General features: G+C 43.0%; 1 long non-coding RNA gene across 1 annotated transcript; it reads right to left on the reverse strand.

Annotated features, from left to right (window-relative positions):
* Positions 1 to 283: 283 nt before the first annotated feature.
* LOC109145074 lies at positions 284 to 9,137 on the reverse strand. Its single transcript, XR_002046273.1, has 3 exons — positions 9,041 to 9,137; positions 8,160 to 8,231; positions 284 to 539 (listed from the first exon to the last, which is right to left on the reverse strand). It is a non-coding gene; the product is annotated as an uncharacterized LOC109145074 (long non-coding RNA).
* Positions 9,138 to 16,970: the final 7,833 nt, after the last annotated feature.

Here is a 16,970-nt window from a genome sequence, read left to right on the forward strand (position 1 = left end):
TAATGACTCTATTACCCATTAGACTTGGGGCTATGGTGCTTGTATGGCAGCACCCAGTGTTCTCCAATCCCATGCTTCTTCACTTTGCTCTCACAAATGTAAACTTCTGCTGCCTCCTGCAAGCACACTCCCTGATCCAGCCAGCCCACCACGCTCCCCTTTAGTCGCAGCAGCTGCCATGACCCCAAAGGCATCCTGGGCACGCCACTGCTGCCCTCCATTACCTCTGTAACAAGGAAGGGAGCAAAACCTACCATCTGAAAAAAAAGGAGATAGGAAAAAGTGAGGTGGTATTACTTTTTCTTCTCCCTTTGTCACATTTATCTCCCCAGCACCATGCCCAAGATGTGTCAGTCCCGCTCCATGCAGATGTTTTCAGCTCCTGACTTGGAAAAGTGGCTGGCAGATCTCAGTGCTTCGAATCCAGGGTGAGGCATAAGGCTCTGCAAAATAGGATGCCAGCAGGACTTATCTCCTCCAAAGGGCTTTACATCTTCACAACCAACCCATCGAATGGGCAAAACATCACTTGCCTTTCTCTGGAACAGAAACAGGAGCAGAAAGACAGACTTCAGTGCCAGGAACAACCAAAGGGTAGAACTATTGAACCCAGATGTGAGCTCATGATGTCTGTGCCACTGGAGGATGACCATGAGGATGGATGGCAGGGAAGAGCTTGCCCAGGCAGGGAAGAGCTTGCCCAGGCCAGGAGTTCCTCTGTGTACAGTGAATTCCCCAAAAGTGATTTGCAGGGTTTATTTTGAGAATCCTGCTGCAGTACAGAGGGCCTGAGCTACCCTTGTCCTGCCATGCTGAAGGCTGCCAGTCCTGGCTCCTCCATCACTGGGAGCATCAGAGCAGAGGCATCTGAGACCCCTCAGCATGGGCAGCAGCGTTGCATTTGAACCTGCTTTTTCATAACACCAGTGTGGAACCACTGTGCAGATGACACCAGGTCTCAAACTGGGTCACCAGGACAGTTGGCTCTGTCTGCTGTTCCTCACTTTTAGGAACAGTTTCACCTGGGATAAAGTAATTATATTGCTTGCATCACTGGAGAGAGAATATGCTCAGGCCCTGAGCTGATGGAGAGTTGCTCTTTTTGTCTCACTGAGCTTTGCATGGAAACATTGGGTAATTTTTTCTTCTATTGATCCAATTGCCTGATTCACAGTTTTAACAAAATTGAATTGCTATACAGTCAAAATACAGACAGCCCTGCTCCTCCATACTCAGCTACCTCTATTCAGGAAACAGCGATTAAGAAAAGGATATGATAAGAAAGGGCTTTCCTCAGCTTGAAGGATAAGAGGGGCTGAAATTGTCTATCTGAGAGGATAACCTTATTTTCACACTTGTAACGAAAAAAAAGCATGATCCCTAGGAATGATTTGCACACCTGATCTAGTCTGTAGCCATGCAGCCTTAAAAATCAGTGGCAGCTCTACCTTGATCTCGGTAGGAGCGGACTGACTTCTGGCAGGCATCTTGTGCCGAAGCAGCACAGCAGGGCATTATCCACTGGACTCGAACCTCCCAGGAGGCACAGCAGCCATCACAGAAATGTCTGTGAAGGTGCTGCTGGAAACAGCTGAATCCTTTTAGCCTGGGTGATCCATATACTTTAAAGTGAACAGAAAATTGAGCTTCCCCTCACACCGTTTGTGCATTGAAGCCATTTTGCCAATAAAAACGCAGCCTCTGCACTGAGTTCAAGAGCCTCTCCCCACAGGAAAGTGCAGGGTAACAAACCCAAGCCATATGAGGTACAAGCTGCTTGCATGGCAACTAGTGGGATACTTTCAACTACCAGAAATAGAAATAAAAGGCAAAAGGCAAGTTCTACATGGCGATGCATCTGAGAGCATCTAGGAAAGAGAGATACCTCTTCATATGTGCACCCCATTAACTCACTACACAGATTTTAAGTCTCACACACACACAAATCTTGATGCAGCACAGATGCAAAACAGGGGCAGACAAGAATGAAACCTCCCTTGTCCTTCTTTGCAGACCACAGCATTTAAATGAAGGGGACAAAAATAGGACAAAGCCTCAAAGTGGCCATGTGTGGTTTCCTGCTCCTCCAGGGAGAAAAAGGCTGGGATCAAAACCTCTTCCAACTCTGCTGCCTGCCATGGACAAGTTCAGCCTCTTCCCAGGGTTTTTATGTGATAGCTTCATTATGGTCACCCTGCTGACCACATTGACCAGTCTTGGTTTCCAGCTCTGTCCCTGACCATTTCTCTCTCTGGGTACTCAGCAGTGCTGATTTGGGTGCCATGGCTCACCCCAGCACCACATTCTCTTCCACTCAAGTATGAGGGCTAATGCTGCAGCAGCTTGCATGCTTGCCCAAGTGCTGAGCAAAAGCCACGCTGAGCCCCAACATGCCAGCTCCCTTCCACAGGTTGTAGCCAGGTGGAAGGTGGTCTCATCTCCCAAGTGCCAGCAACAAGACAAGAGGAAACGGCCTCAAAGTTGCTCCAGGAGAGGTTCAGATTGAATCTTAGGGGGAAAAAATTCTCAGAAAGAGTTGTCAAGCACTGGGACAGGCTGTCCAGATAGATGATTGAGTCACCATCCCTTGAGGTCTTTAAAATACATTTGTGGCCTTGAGGGACATGGTTTAGTGATGGACTTGGCAGTGTTAGGTTAATGGTTGGACTTGATGGTCTTAGAAGTCTTTTTCAACCTAAGCAATTCTGTGAAAAATTTTCCTACATGAACTTCATAGTGCAGCAGAAAAAGTTGGCCTTAAATTTCCCTGTGAAACAGGGCGAAAAGTTACGTTGGTGGTTACTGAGGCAGAATAATAATCAGTGAAAAAAACAGGATAAAATCCATGAGTAAAAACTGAGAAATAGCCTAGCCAGTGATTAGCATTAGCACTTATCCCACAAGGAGCCATTATTTTGCCACCATATCTTTTCACACGCTGTTGTTTCAGATTCACTGGACCAATGTGACTGAGCAATTGCTCCCCTCACCCAAAATTAAACTGACCTGAGAGAACGTCTTTGATTTTACTGCCTGGCCTTAAATGCCTGCTCAAAAATCAGTGCTTTTTAACATATAGGTTTAATATGCACTTTTCCAAAGTGCTTTCAACAGTAAATATAGCAGGCCAGGGATAAATTTGGCCCAGTGTGTTTAACCACATGCAATAGAGCTAAAACACAGGAGACATCCTTGAGTTCCAACTCATCTGCCCCCCAAAATCCATAATAATAATATTTTTATTTTAGTACTTTTACCTGGAGGCCTCTAGGTACTTTAAAAAAATGTATAGAGTAGTAAAAGCAATTTAGTCCCCAATAGTTGCAGATTTTAATTCATGGTATATTATTATTCCTCTGCACACATATTGCTTTAGTCATCTACATTTTAATGCCCTTTCTTTTTACTGTAAAACTGAATTCTTAACTATATTTATGGACTGCTGTATTTTCCCTGTACACCTATGCACCTTATTATTTATTCATAATCTCCCATTTCCTTTTAAACTATTGTTTGCAGTATATTTTTAAAATCAATAGTAAAGCTTGAACTCCAGGTTTTGACTTTTTAATCTAGAGACTGCACAGGGCTAAGCAATGCTTTGTTTACACAAAAGAGTGAAGACAGGATTTGGCCCAAGAATACATCACTCTAGGTAGGAGGGAAACCATTAACATTCACCCTGCATCTCTGGCACACAAACAATGGGCAGACACAGGTATCAGCTGACTCCACATTCATTGTGAGGAGGATTCACTTTGCTAGCACAGACACCTCATTAATGATCAAAATTCCTTGTAGCAGCAGGTTAGCCAAGGCCTTGCCAGCATGCTTCGGCATTTCTCAAAGCACTTTCCTGGAAGCAAGGATGCTCTTAGCAAGTCCTTCCCAACACCACTGTCCCCTCTGACAGCACCCACACAGGTAGGTCTGCATGCAGTCATTCAGTACAGGAGTGCTGTGGCACCAATTATCTGCTTTGTAATCAACAGCGTGGGATGTTTAAAAACATTGCACTGCTCAGACTGGTGTTTTTCCATATCTCATTCCCTTGAAGGGCTTTGTCAGAGAGGAAAACTGAGTACAGTTAATCTGAATTAACTGCTAAAATGGATTAGTTAAAAACGCATTAAATCTCTGTGTACATATTCTCCTTCAGAATTAACTTGGCCTTTATGAGACTTACCTTACTTTACCTTAATTCTGAACAAGGACATCTACATAGGGATTTAATGGAATTTAATCAGTCCACTTCAAATTCAGATCATCTAGCTAGCTTGGGTTTCTTTCTTTCTTTGCACATGCCTCTGTAGACTAACTTATGACTCAACATATCTGAGGAATGGCTGACGGAGAGTAAGAACCTGTACAGAACTGCACCCATCTTCCTGGAGACCTGGTGTCTGCTTCCTATTTTCACATACCTGTGTGCACTCAAAAAGTCTGACCAAGCATCCACATGCCCCTGCAGTTTTCAAAGAAACTTGCTTCTGAAAACATCCCGAATCCTCTCCATCATAACCACACAAAGACACCCAGCAATGGCACTCAGGAAGTCCAGGTGGTTCTACCAGGCCTGACACAAGAGCCTCCTCCACACAAAATTGAGACATCAGGATGGGAGGGGGCGCCTCTAGCATTTTTTGTTAATTGCCTCCTAAGGACCAAGTCATGAGGAGACACAAACACTATTTTCTTAGAGCAACTTTTATTCATCAAGCTTTTATTTCCAAGGGGACATGACACACAGGTTTTGTTACCTAGCAGCGATTCCAGCAAACCAAAAACAGGTCTCTCCCTGGAGTTACAGGAGACCAGTCCATCCCACTTGATTGCTTTTGGTGATGCTGAAATGCAGTTCATTTAAGCTGTTCAAGAGAAACTACCATGTTTCTCTGACTTTTCTGTTCCAGAAGGGAGGAGAAATGAGCTGTGAATGCAAAACCTCACCTTACAGCTTTCTCTCTTTCCCCATATATTCATACCACTATATCGAAGCTGCCTTCTTCTTTATTCAGTATATTTCTCTTAAGGAGTCACATATTCCACTGTTCATCTCCTAAGGGCAGCCAGAATATCACATGAAAGGGAGTTGTCATTACTCCACTATTCCTTTGGGTTTCATATCATAATGCAGAAAGGCCCAGACAAGCCTGTAACTTGCAGGATTTTGCAAGATCTTCCTGCACACTGTCTTTTCTAAAAACATTTGAAATCAAATTCTAAATATCAGCAGACTTGGTACATATGAGAAAATTTTTTTTTTTGGTTGGGTTTGAGATGGAGGAAGAGACACAAGTGAGAATCAGGAAGATGCTGCATTGGGTTAGAAACAAGTGAGGTGTAGGCTGTGACACTGCCCTATCACAACCTTGCCACTTAAACTGCATGAGGAAACATGGAATTTTTTACATTGTACATGTCCAACCACTGCTATCTAAAAAAAATTGGGTTGTCATGAACACCTGGACACATCTCACCAGAGCTCTCTGTCAAAGGTAGATAAGATTCATAAGCAATGGGTATGTTCTGGGTTTCATGCTTGTTCCTCAGGAAGCAGATAAATGTCTTTCCCTCCTCTGTCTCTCCATATAGAGTCAGGCAACAATTCCTCAATGTATTTACAGCATTGCTCTGTCCCTCTGCCTGAATCCATCCTTGTCTCTTTGGCTCTACCATCATTTTGTCATCAAGCTCTGTACACTAGAGGGCAACTTCCATGGATTATCCTTTCTCTGACTTATGTACAGAGCAGTTAGAAAAACCCCATTGCTCTATTTTCAGGTCGTCCTTTGTTCTGTTCAAATAATCAAAACATTTGTTACTTCCCCTCTTGAGGCCCACAGACTCCCTCTGCAAGGGATATTAATCCTTTGCAATGGCATCAGCTCCTCTTCCTTCTAAGCACACTGTAATGTTGATCTCCAGCTTCGTGCACCCCACACCTTTTGTATGCACTCCAGCCTCTGGCTTCATCTCCCACCAAGTATCTCCTCCATGCTGCCACTGACACCAGCTTTGCTGCCTGCTCTTCAGCTTCTTGTGATGTTTTAATGTGCTGACTAATACAGGTCTTTACACACACCCCCTCTCTACACCTGTCCACCAGGTTTATTTATCCACCAGTCATCCTCTTTCTGCTCCTCTCTGCAGGAAAGTCCCACAAAACCAGCCTATCATCAGTGGTTGGGGCAGCCATCAGCCAGATGAGGCAATGTGCAGTATTTTTATCGCAATTGCTTTCAAAGCTTACAATTACTTCGTTCTTCTTTGCCCTTTCTCCCTTCTCTTAAGCTACACAACTTGTAGCCTAAGAGGAGGGAAGGATATAGCATCAAGCAAGCACTGCTACTCCTGAGTCCCAGTTGCTCCTACTGAAATGCAGACATTAAAAGATAGTGTCTTTGGACACTGGAAACACCCTGAATGTTAAGATAGGCATTGTCTTGTCTCACACACACATACACACACACAGGCATTAGGTGCTCACGTAGCAAATAAGTGAGAGGCACTATTGAAGAAGATACAGTTAGCAAATTGCCCTTTTTCTTATATCCTGTTGCAGTAGGAATATCTGTCACTCTCTTAGTGGTTTGCTGCTTGGAGGGTGATTTTAATTAAAATGTAAAATGTCAAACATTAGTAAGAAGGAGGATAACCCTGTGGGGAGTGAGGATGAATCAAATTTATTAGTCACTGAGCAGCAGGCTGGTAGCCCTTCACTTGGAGAAATTTTAAAGGCAGTTAATGCGAAATAAAGAATCAGTCTAATCTCCCCCTATTCAAACTAACCTTCTGAAAAACACTATCACAAGTTTCCACTAATTCCAGAAATTAAAGTTAAATCTGCTATAGAGATCAAAAAAGCCTCATTTTGTGTGTGTAGAAAACACAAAAAGTTAAGTCCCATTTATGAACTGTAAAGGAAAATGTCTCTCTTAGGGGCATTTCTCCCTGTTATAAAGAAATGGCTGTGTTAGCACTGTACACATTGTGCAGTAGGATTGTTAGAGCCACTGGCATTTGGTAGCAAGCATGAAAACCAACCCTTGGGACTATTTTTTAGGGAACCGTTTCCAAGAGCAGAATTTGCCTGTCCACAGTGCTCAGGAACAAGGATGGTTATAGAACCCTCAGGAGCAGAGAAGGTCAGGACTGCAGCATGTGCAGGCTCCACCTGTCCTCATACTGGCCTGATAGTCTCTGCAGTTCTGCTTTACACTGCTGCCGAATCCACTGGATGGTTCTATCGTCCTTATCATCCACAGAAAAATAGCATCTCTGTTATTTTGCAACGTTCCCTTTAGGAAAAAAGATTTCCACTGTACTTTTTACTTTGCTAGTACCAAGCTAACAAACATTCTTCTTTTTTTTTTCAAGTTTCAAATTTAATAGATTCAAAGGAAGAATAGAACAACATTCTATCTGCCCAATAAATAGATTGCCTTGTGGCTTATTCCCCATAAAGGTAGCTGAGAAGCTTATGGGGACTTGTAGAGCCTTTTACCTAATGGAGCAATGCACATAGTGACAAAATTAATGCTGTCTTGCAAAAGAGGGGCTGTGGGTGGGGGTCTCCAGGTAGATTTTCAGCTCCTCTACAAATGGATGGTGGCATTTGTGTGGGCACCTCAATGCATGGCAGAAGTCACAGATTTTGGTTGGCAATCATGTCCTTGGGCTTATTTCCAGCCCCTGCACACCGTTTAGTCATAGGGCAAGCTACAAGCACTACTCTCTGGTCATTCATGGCCTACATTTGGGCTGTGTCCTCCGTCATGCTAGGGCTAAGCTTCCTTTTGCAAAGGGGGAAATTCCCTTCCTTGAGAAGGCATCAGCTGCTACAGAAGGAATCAAGGCAGCTGTCGCAACAGAGACATTAAATACAGGATAATTTTCGCACCGTTTCATAATGCAATGCTTTTTTATTTTTTTGTTTTTTAAACTTGTGATGGGGTGTAAACTCTTGTGAGCATTTTGAACAGCTTTTAGCTAAGAGTCCTTCAAATTAAACTGTTTGATTCAGCTTGAAATCTAATTCTATATGGCAGAAAAGACAAGCAGCATTTGGGAGGTGGGGGGAGAAAAAAAAGAATAGAGCAATAGTATAGAGCTTACAAATTACAACCAAGTGGAGCTGTCAATAAGATCTTGCTCACCATATTGTCACAGAATTTTCCTTCTGTGTCACGTTGGTCATTACTGTAACACTACATGAGAAATCACTCCATCTGTTAAAAAAGAAAAGAAAAGCAGCTGCTATCCTCCTGCAAAGATAGAATTAACAAACACACAGTAACTGTATTCCTTTAAACTTTTGCAGTCACAATTTTAGTCCCGTTTTATTTGTTCCACACAAGCCACCAAGCAATTCTACTGCCATAGTAATAAGGCCCTCAAAAAGTTCATTAACCAAGATGAAAAGTGCTACCTATGGAAACTGTATGACTGTGACAGCTTTAATTCTTGCACTGATGGTTTAGAGGGCTTTGGATTTTCTCTGGTGGCAGGGAAGGAGATGTTAACATTTTGGGGAGGAGAGCAGTAATCCAGTGATTGCAGGAGACTAGAAGAAATCTTCACAGAGATTCAAGGTTATTTTGCTGACTTAGCTTGGCAGTTAAAACAGGTGAGTCCCATTACATCCAACCACATAAAATAAAAGCATTTGAATGCGTGAAGCGGAAGAGCCTGGAGCAAGAGCAGCAGGCTACCAGCAGAGGCACTCAGGCTCAGGAGGAAGCCTGGGTTAGGATTTTATGACTTGCCATTAACACTAAACAACACATGGAGCCCCTGGGAACATGCTCCTTCAAGATCACAGCTACGCTGTATATACCAATAAAAGGGCTGGGTGCGATTGCACCTATGTGCCATATTTTTCTGTTCCTAAATTATGCTAGACGGTAGCCTGTAGCCTCTGCAATTCAGAGAACATTGATCCAAGATCAGGGAAACCCCAAATCAAACACCTAACAGAGACCAAATCCGAACAGCCACATTTCTCCCATGAAGGGTGAGATCACTAAATACGACTTACCAAAAAGAGCCAGTAGCAAAACCCGATATGATAGCCAGTGCATTTGAACAGCTATTGAAGAGCAAAGGCTGGTATGGGTGTGATCAGGCAGGACTGTACTGGAGACAGTACGTTCCAGGTAGATGAAGCCGCCTGTTAAATAATGTTTCAGGCAAGCTCCAGCCTGCCTGGGGGACAACCCTTCTTCTTCATGTTTGTGTGTGCCTCCTTGCCCTCCCCTCCCTTCAGGCTTGGCTCTGGATTTACACATCACACCAATGTCTGCCTTCACACTGGCAGGTCCCGTGCCAGCTTGAGCCATGACCAGCCATGGTCAAGGGCCATGGAAAAACCAGAGGGTGTTCAGACATGTCACCATGCTCGTGTCACCCTTCTTACACTCTTCACCAAGCACCTGTTGTCCAGGAATGGGGATAGGAGCCTTCTTGGAGGCACAACGTTACAGTGAATACAGCTGCCACCACGCAAGGGGGACTTGTTTTTTGTCCTGGCAGGTTGTTTCAACAAGCCTGTAGGCACATTTCTGCTGAAAGAGGAAACACAAGAGGCAAGTTCAGCTCCAGGTGTTTGAAAAGAAACCTCCTGAACCCAAAGAGACTTCACTCCAGGGGCACTCCTGATCCATTTGCTATCCTGTAGGACTCTTCAGTTCACTAGGGAGTGATCTGCAACTATTCTGTGACAGAAGGAATAGGCCATTAGGCAGCATCATTCCAACAGTCTGCAAGATGGTACTCTAATTTTCTGGAAAGAGTGAATTTTATTATAAGTGTGTAAGTTGTATCTGTTCATCTGGTTAATTCATCCAAAGGCTTCACCTTTCTAATAGGCTCAGTGGCTAATGTAGCTGATAAGATACCTCAAAATAATTATTAAAGGTACTCCAATAAATAGAGCATTATTTGCATTATACCAATACAAAGATCCAAGTGAGATCAGAGTTCCGTTTCCTAGCACAAGTAGTAAAAATCTAGTTCCAAAGAATTTTTATGGAGGAGGCAAGCAATGGGAGAAGGGAAATTAAGGCACAGAGATTTGAAGTACTACTTCAGCAGGATACTAAAGCAAGAAATAGAATTACCTGTTTTAACCTCACTGACGTATTTATAAAAGGACCTTCATTTTAGTACCAATGTAAGGTATTCAAATAAACTGTACTGCTAGTAAAACTCACCTAAAAAAAAAATTAAAAAACAGTGCCCACTAACGATGATCAGGAGTTTTTCAGAGCTTGAATCAAATGTCATCAAGAAGGAAGTATGATTTTTTTCATGAAAACCCATTAGTTTCCAGAAGGAAAAAAAAAAAGAAAAACAAAGCAAAGCAAGCAAGAAAACCCATCCTGCAAGAGTTTCCTCAAACCCTGGGTGAAATTTCTGGCCATGCCTAGAGAAAGCCCTAAGTGACTAGAGCCCTCTCTGAGATGATTCAAACCACAGCCTGGCCCAAGGCTGCCTTCGTACTGGAGCACCCTGTCATGGCAGGCCAAGTCCTCCTCATTTTCCCTGCACACTTTTGGAAGTGAACACAGTTGGCCTGATGCAGAAGATCAAGTTTCCTGTCCCTGTTCTGAACAGGACTAGAAGAAACTTTAAACAGGGACTTCCAACCACAGGACTCACCTGAATTACTCTGGAGCCTCAAAATCAGCAGGGTAGTCAGATCTCCTTCTGCCTACCTCTGCTACATACATGCATGTGACAGAGCCACCATCTTAGCATACACTGTGGATTCTAAACACAACAAAATATTCTGTAAGGGCTGCCTGACTTTCCGGCCCTATTGTTTTTACCAGGGATAGGCCACAGGGTTTGAATGCATGCAGGGATTTTAAATACCGCAAAGTTTGTTGGTACCATTTATGTGACTTTGGTTCAAGCCAACTCCTGTTTTGACAAAAAAGGAAACTCTGGTTTTTTGAGAGAACACAACATGAAGGCATTCAATGCATCTGCCAGCCTGCCGTCATGCAGTTTTTCAGTGTAAAGGGTCAGCAAAACCACTGCACCACGCATGAACTCTTACATAGCCGTAGTTATTGTGCAAATGAAAAACTGTTTTACACAGCATGCCTGACCAAGAGCTTGGCACCACAGCAAGAACTAGTCTATATAGCAAACTGGATTTTATCACAGGCTGAAAGACTCTTAAAGTCCTTGAATACAAAGAGCTCCATTTAGAAAGAAATTGCAGTGTGTAAATATAATCCACAATCAAGGCTCTCAGAGTCACAAAATAGCATGACTATATCTCTGATTACTAATTTAATCAGGCACCACAAGCACTTAAGTGAAGAACCCCAACCAGACAAAGGGAGCTCCTTACAGCTGTTTTTAGCAAGCTGTATTTTGCAATAGGCATGTGAGCACAGATCCCAGTTTGTAAGAGATCCCATGTCTGAGAGGCAACATTTACCAAAACAAAGTGAGATGGCAGTGACGTGAATCACAAGAATCTTCACAGACGCAATCCTGCACTGCTAAACCACGTATTTGCCATGGTGTGAGCGAATATGAGTCTTGGCACCATACACACTGACTCCCATTTAGTCAAGATGCATCAGAAGCTAGAGCTAGCTCAAAAGGCTGAAAAAAGGCACTTACATTGGAAAGATCCTTCAGTATTTTTGCTGCTGAAATAAATAAATGAATACAGTCAAACCAAAACCAGATAGGTGTCTGCTACTGATGCAAGTGTCATTCCAGACTAAGCAAAACATCTTAAGTAACCCACACTCAGCAAAACATCTGAGAACAGCAAGACTTGGTAGGACTTTTCCGAGCTGAGACTTCCCTACAAGTTCCAGAGGCATGAGGGTTACCATTGCTCAGCCCAGGGAAGAGGCAGCACTTTCTACACAGACGATGCAAAGTCCTTTTGACCTCCTTCCCTCCAGAACCCCGAGCAGTGTCTGGGAGGAACACGGGATCGAATGTCTCTTTATACTTTTTAAATTGCCAAAGAGCACACAGGTCTCTCCAGCTAGATATTAGGTGTCTTAAACATATCTGTGGATCTCTGTGCCAGAGAATAGAAGTGTGAGTATGCAGGCAGCCTTTGGATTTTAGCCCGCTTCCCTTTCTCCCCCATTCACCTTGTTCTGTCCGCTTTCACTGAAACCCTTTGGAGTGACTCACCTACCACAAAGGCACCTTCTCTGTGGTGTTGTGCCAGGCCACCAATCTCATATATACATCTGCGACATAGCAGGGCAGCCAAAAAGGATACAACCTTTACATATCTATTGGTAAGTCCTTTGACCAGCCCACTGCTGCCTACAGACATGAATTATGTCCATTAGCTTAATTTTCTGACAATATCTCAAAGTGATATTAAAATATCTATAGGACACATACCTTCTCCTCTCCCACCTTCCTCCCCGCTCAACCCTACGCACTCAATGGGTAAAAAAAAAAATTCACAATGCCACATAACAGGAAATCTCTGCTTAGTTGGATGTATTAATAGCTCAACTCATTTTCTGATGCAATTGCTTTAATTGTTCCTGTCCCAACTGGTTTTTCAGGAGAAAAAGGAAGGTTCATTTAAATATTAAACACAGAAAATGTTGGGGTTTTTGTTACGGCTTTGCGCGCAGATGTGAAGCAGAGTGCTAAATATCAGCACTCTGCCTAGTTGAAGACTGTTGTGTTAGCAGGAATCCTCACCTATTCGTACAAACTAGCATGTACCAGATGGCTCCATGGGAGTCAGGAGGCTTGAAATGGAGCAATCATTCAGTCTGCAGATGGAATATACAGTACGTTCCCAGTTAAGTAAGGGGCTCATTTATTCAGATAGATTCTGCATATATGGAGCGTGTCTCAGAGGATAAGCCAGTTTCTATCTCCAGATTTGCAGCAAATTTCTAAGCTAGGTCCATCCTCCATACACTTCTGCTGCTAGAGTCCAAAAAAACCCAAAGGTCCCTACTTAAAATGTGAAATTTTGCTCAAGCTGTGCTGAAGTATAACACTGAACACAAAATTTACAATTTTTTTTAAATCTTCTCAATCTGGAAAATAAAAGGTGCTCCAATATTTTTTTTTTGTCACTCATTATGCAAACATTTGGACAGAACCTCCAAATTCAGCGTAGAAGAACTACATATTTATACACTTGTTATGATTATTTATCACCAAAAAATAAACCAATGACTTAATGGCAACTAAGACCTGCAGCAGCAACACCCACTGTTGCCATGCAGAGTCCCAGCAGAGAGTCATCCATGCCTGCCTTTGACTTCTGCAGAAGCACAGAGGCAAGATATGTGCCTAAGGGAAAGGGGCAAGATGGATTCTGCCTCTTGAACAGACAGCTTTAGAAGTCCAAGCTAGAAGTTTCTGACATATGAATGTTGTTATTTGAACAATAATATAAAACAGAAGATGTCCTGAACAGGATTAGGGTGGGACTCGAATGCTTCAAAGACATTGCAAAGCAACCTTGCTCTCAAAGATTAAGATGAAACAAGAATTCTAGCCTCAGATTTTCAGTGGCCTACTAAAACTTTTCTAGGCAAATAACTGAAGAAAATTATGAAAAAACTTTTTCAAATGTCAGGGTGAAAAATATTCTTTGTTTCATAGTTTAAGGCTTTGTAGAGCCTATTCTGCAGGGAAAGGAGTATGAAGAGATATCTGGGGTTTGGTTTGTGTTAGCCAAAATCCATGAAAACACAACAACTGCTCATGTTCCACAAAGAAGGAAACACCTCCTCCTATGCTTTGGCTTCACAAAACAAGTGATTAAAAACATGCAAAGCCTTTCTCTCCATACAAAGTCTAAAAGTAGATCCTGAGAGCTTGGTCAAGCTATGACCTAGATCCACACCCAGCAAAGTTGCTTTCCACAGTGGTCCTTCTGGGACAGCAAGTTGCTTCAACACACACAGCTGTGATTGTTTAACACCAGCAGGAAATTAAATTCCAAATAAGTCACTCCCCTTCCCCCTACGTCTTCTGGTAAAGGAGGGAAAACAGCAGAGACTATGGGTTGAAATAACATTTTACTGAAAGCAAAAAGCAATGGAATGAGACGTACCTGATAATAATAACAATCTTAATACCAAAAGTATACAAAGGTAGAAGGTGTCTTACCCACAAAAAGGTACTCACCACTGGGAGCAAAAACACACAGGGGCTGACCCAAACACCTTCCCACTGGACAGGGGAAGGCAAAAGTGGCACACTTCCGATGGGGTACCCAGCATTTCCTCCCAAAACCAAGGCCCCTAGTGATGATGTGATAGTGTAGAACACAAGCTTGCCACACCCACACCTTAGCTCTGCCCCCTCTCTGCAACCCAGACAACCATCCACTTTGGTGCTTCTTGGAAGCACCGGCACCTCCTGGCATGAGTGCTTCCAGCAATTTTTGGCAGCCTTCACAGAGGCAAAGGGATGTCTTCCAGGCTTTGCTGGTTCTGCTGTCTCCATACTCCATGCTGCAGCTGCCTAGCGGGGGACCTCTCACTTGATCCTTTATTTGGCTCCCAGTACCTGACACAGGCAATGTAGCATGTGATAATGGTAAAGTTTACAAATGTGAACATCACAGGGTAAGTATTGATTCATAATGACAAGCTGGAGGAGCAGGAAGAGGGAATTGTTAAGGGACTGTCTTCTATCACTTTCCAAGGATGGGAGGAACTCAATTATACCCAGCAGCCTCACCTAACGTAATTGTATTCGCTGGCTGTTTGCCTTTGAAGTGCCTCTCCTGCAGTATGTCTTGGCAGTGTATTCTGCCACATCAAAAAGGAAAAAGTTTTACTACCTGTGCTTTTGGAGGGCTCATTAAAAACACACCAAGTAGAGAGATGGAGCAGAAAATTTTTATCAAATCCTCTGGGGTTTTTTGTTTTGTGTTGTTTTTCTTCTCAGATCACACAGAAGCCCATGCACTTTGTGGACTCTGTTACAGAAACGTTGATCGCATGGAATGTTGTTAATTCATCACAGCTCTGCTAGGCTACTTGTCTTCATTTGCCATGAACACAAACAAATTCTACAGACATGCCATATCAAATCTGTTCTCCTGAAAAGGCACATTCACTGGTGAAACAAAGAGAAACGTAATGGCAATTAATAAACTAACATTTACTGCACTAATTAGCATCTCCTAGAGGGCTTGATTATGTGTTTACACCAGTTAGATACAGCTCAGTATGAGAAAATACCCACATTTCATACATCAAAAGACATTTCTTTCATATTTCCTCTTCCATTCTTATGGTAGTGAAGTGTGAAGACAAGAGCATGAAGGAAGGTAGAATAATTCATTACCTTGTCTGCTACTGATTTGTACATTCAACATTTTTTTGGAATAAACACAAAGTCATAAATTAGCTTGTAGCAAAACAGAATTAATTGAATGTCTTAGTAGGATCATCAAACCAAGGTTTAAAGTCAATTTATCTGCCTGGGATATTGCTAATGTAGCTTCAGCTCATTAGGGTGAGAGCTGATGCTGTGGATGGGACACACAGGCTCATGAAAACACACACCAATCCATGTTTTCCCTATTTAGGGACAAAAATTTGTCATATATGTCATGCACAAACACATGCATATGCATGTACATGTATTGACATTCACAGAGAAAAAAATGTGAGCCATAAAATAAGTACTCTCGAGAAAGGGATTTTATATCAAGGATTTCAAATGCCTCCAGAAGACATGTAGTCATATTTATAAACCCAGATTGTCCCTGGATCCCAGATTCCACTGGATCCTTGTAGCACCATGTTATTTCCTTAGGTCGTGAACAACATAGACACCACAATGGATACCAAGAGACAGTGTGGTTACATCAGCCCCTCCACCTAAGAGGTAATATTCCAAGGCTGGAAACAGATGCAGGATAATTAGGACACAGAAATCAGTACTGTGGGTTTGGGAGACATTTTGGGAACAAATACCATAATAATCTCTGTGGATACTTCACTACAGCCAGAATGTTTCCTGTCAGGAGGGCTTTGGACAATAAATGCTCCATCTAAGCAAGGCAGATGGAGGGCTGCAGAGCAGCCTGACACGGAGTGTGCTAGCAGCTCCATCCTATAGGCAGCAGGTTGGAAAGGTTTCCTGAGCTGGTATCGCCGAGATTTAACAAGAACCTCAAATGCAGATCAGGGCTTGAAGTTTATACTAATGCTCTGTGCTCCCAGATGTGCTCTCCAGCAAGAGCAAAAGATTTTCATGGGACTGGTGAAAAAAGCCCCAAACCATCAGGGCTCAAAAGCAGCTCCCAGTTGTACCATGCTAAAGGAAAACCCCAAGCTGACAAAAGACAAAGTACAACCATCCTGTGTCATTAAGTGGAAGAAGGATCACACGCTTAGCAATTCAAACAAATTCTGGGGAAGGAAAAGGCAACACAGTGCAGCACTCCAGCACAGCTTCAGATGAAGATCATGATGGTTGCACAGGCTGATGCCAAAGGCCAAATGCAACACCTGGCACAGGAACAAAGTCAGTGCACTGAGACAAGCACTCAGGATATAAATGGCATTTCAAATCTACAAACCAGTGACACACAACTTGCCAGCTGTGAGCATCTCACTTCTGTCACTGCATACCCACCTCACGCTCTTATTCCTGTTTACTGTTTGCATCTTGGGAGGACTTATAGTCTCAGCCAGCTGTGCTGAGAGCCACATAAGTGTATGATGGCAGAGGCTGTACCTCACAATCTGGTAAAAGGAGGAAAGTACCTGCAGCAATGATAAGAAATTAAATGATGAGACCTCTCATAAAGGGTCTTAAGTGATAGGCTGCTCAAGTCACATCTTTAACGCTCTCTTAAGCACAACAACACACTACTGCTTACACACCTAAAGATTTAGACAGCAGAACGATACTGGCAGCAATCTCCAAAAGCACGCATGTTCAGATCCTCCTGAACTGGGCACTCAGAAATTTTTGAT

The sequence above is a fragment of the Corvus cornix genome, chromosome 2, assembly GCF_000738735.6.
Source record: "Corvus cornix cornix isolate S_Up_H32 chromosome 2, ASM73873v5, whole genome shotgun sequence".
Classification (NCBI taxonomy): domain Eukaryota; kingdom Metazoa; phylum Chordata; class Aves; order Passeriformes; family Corvidae; genus Corvus; species Corvus cornix.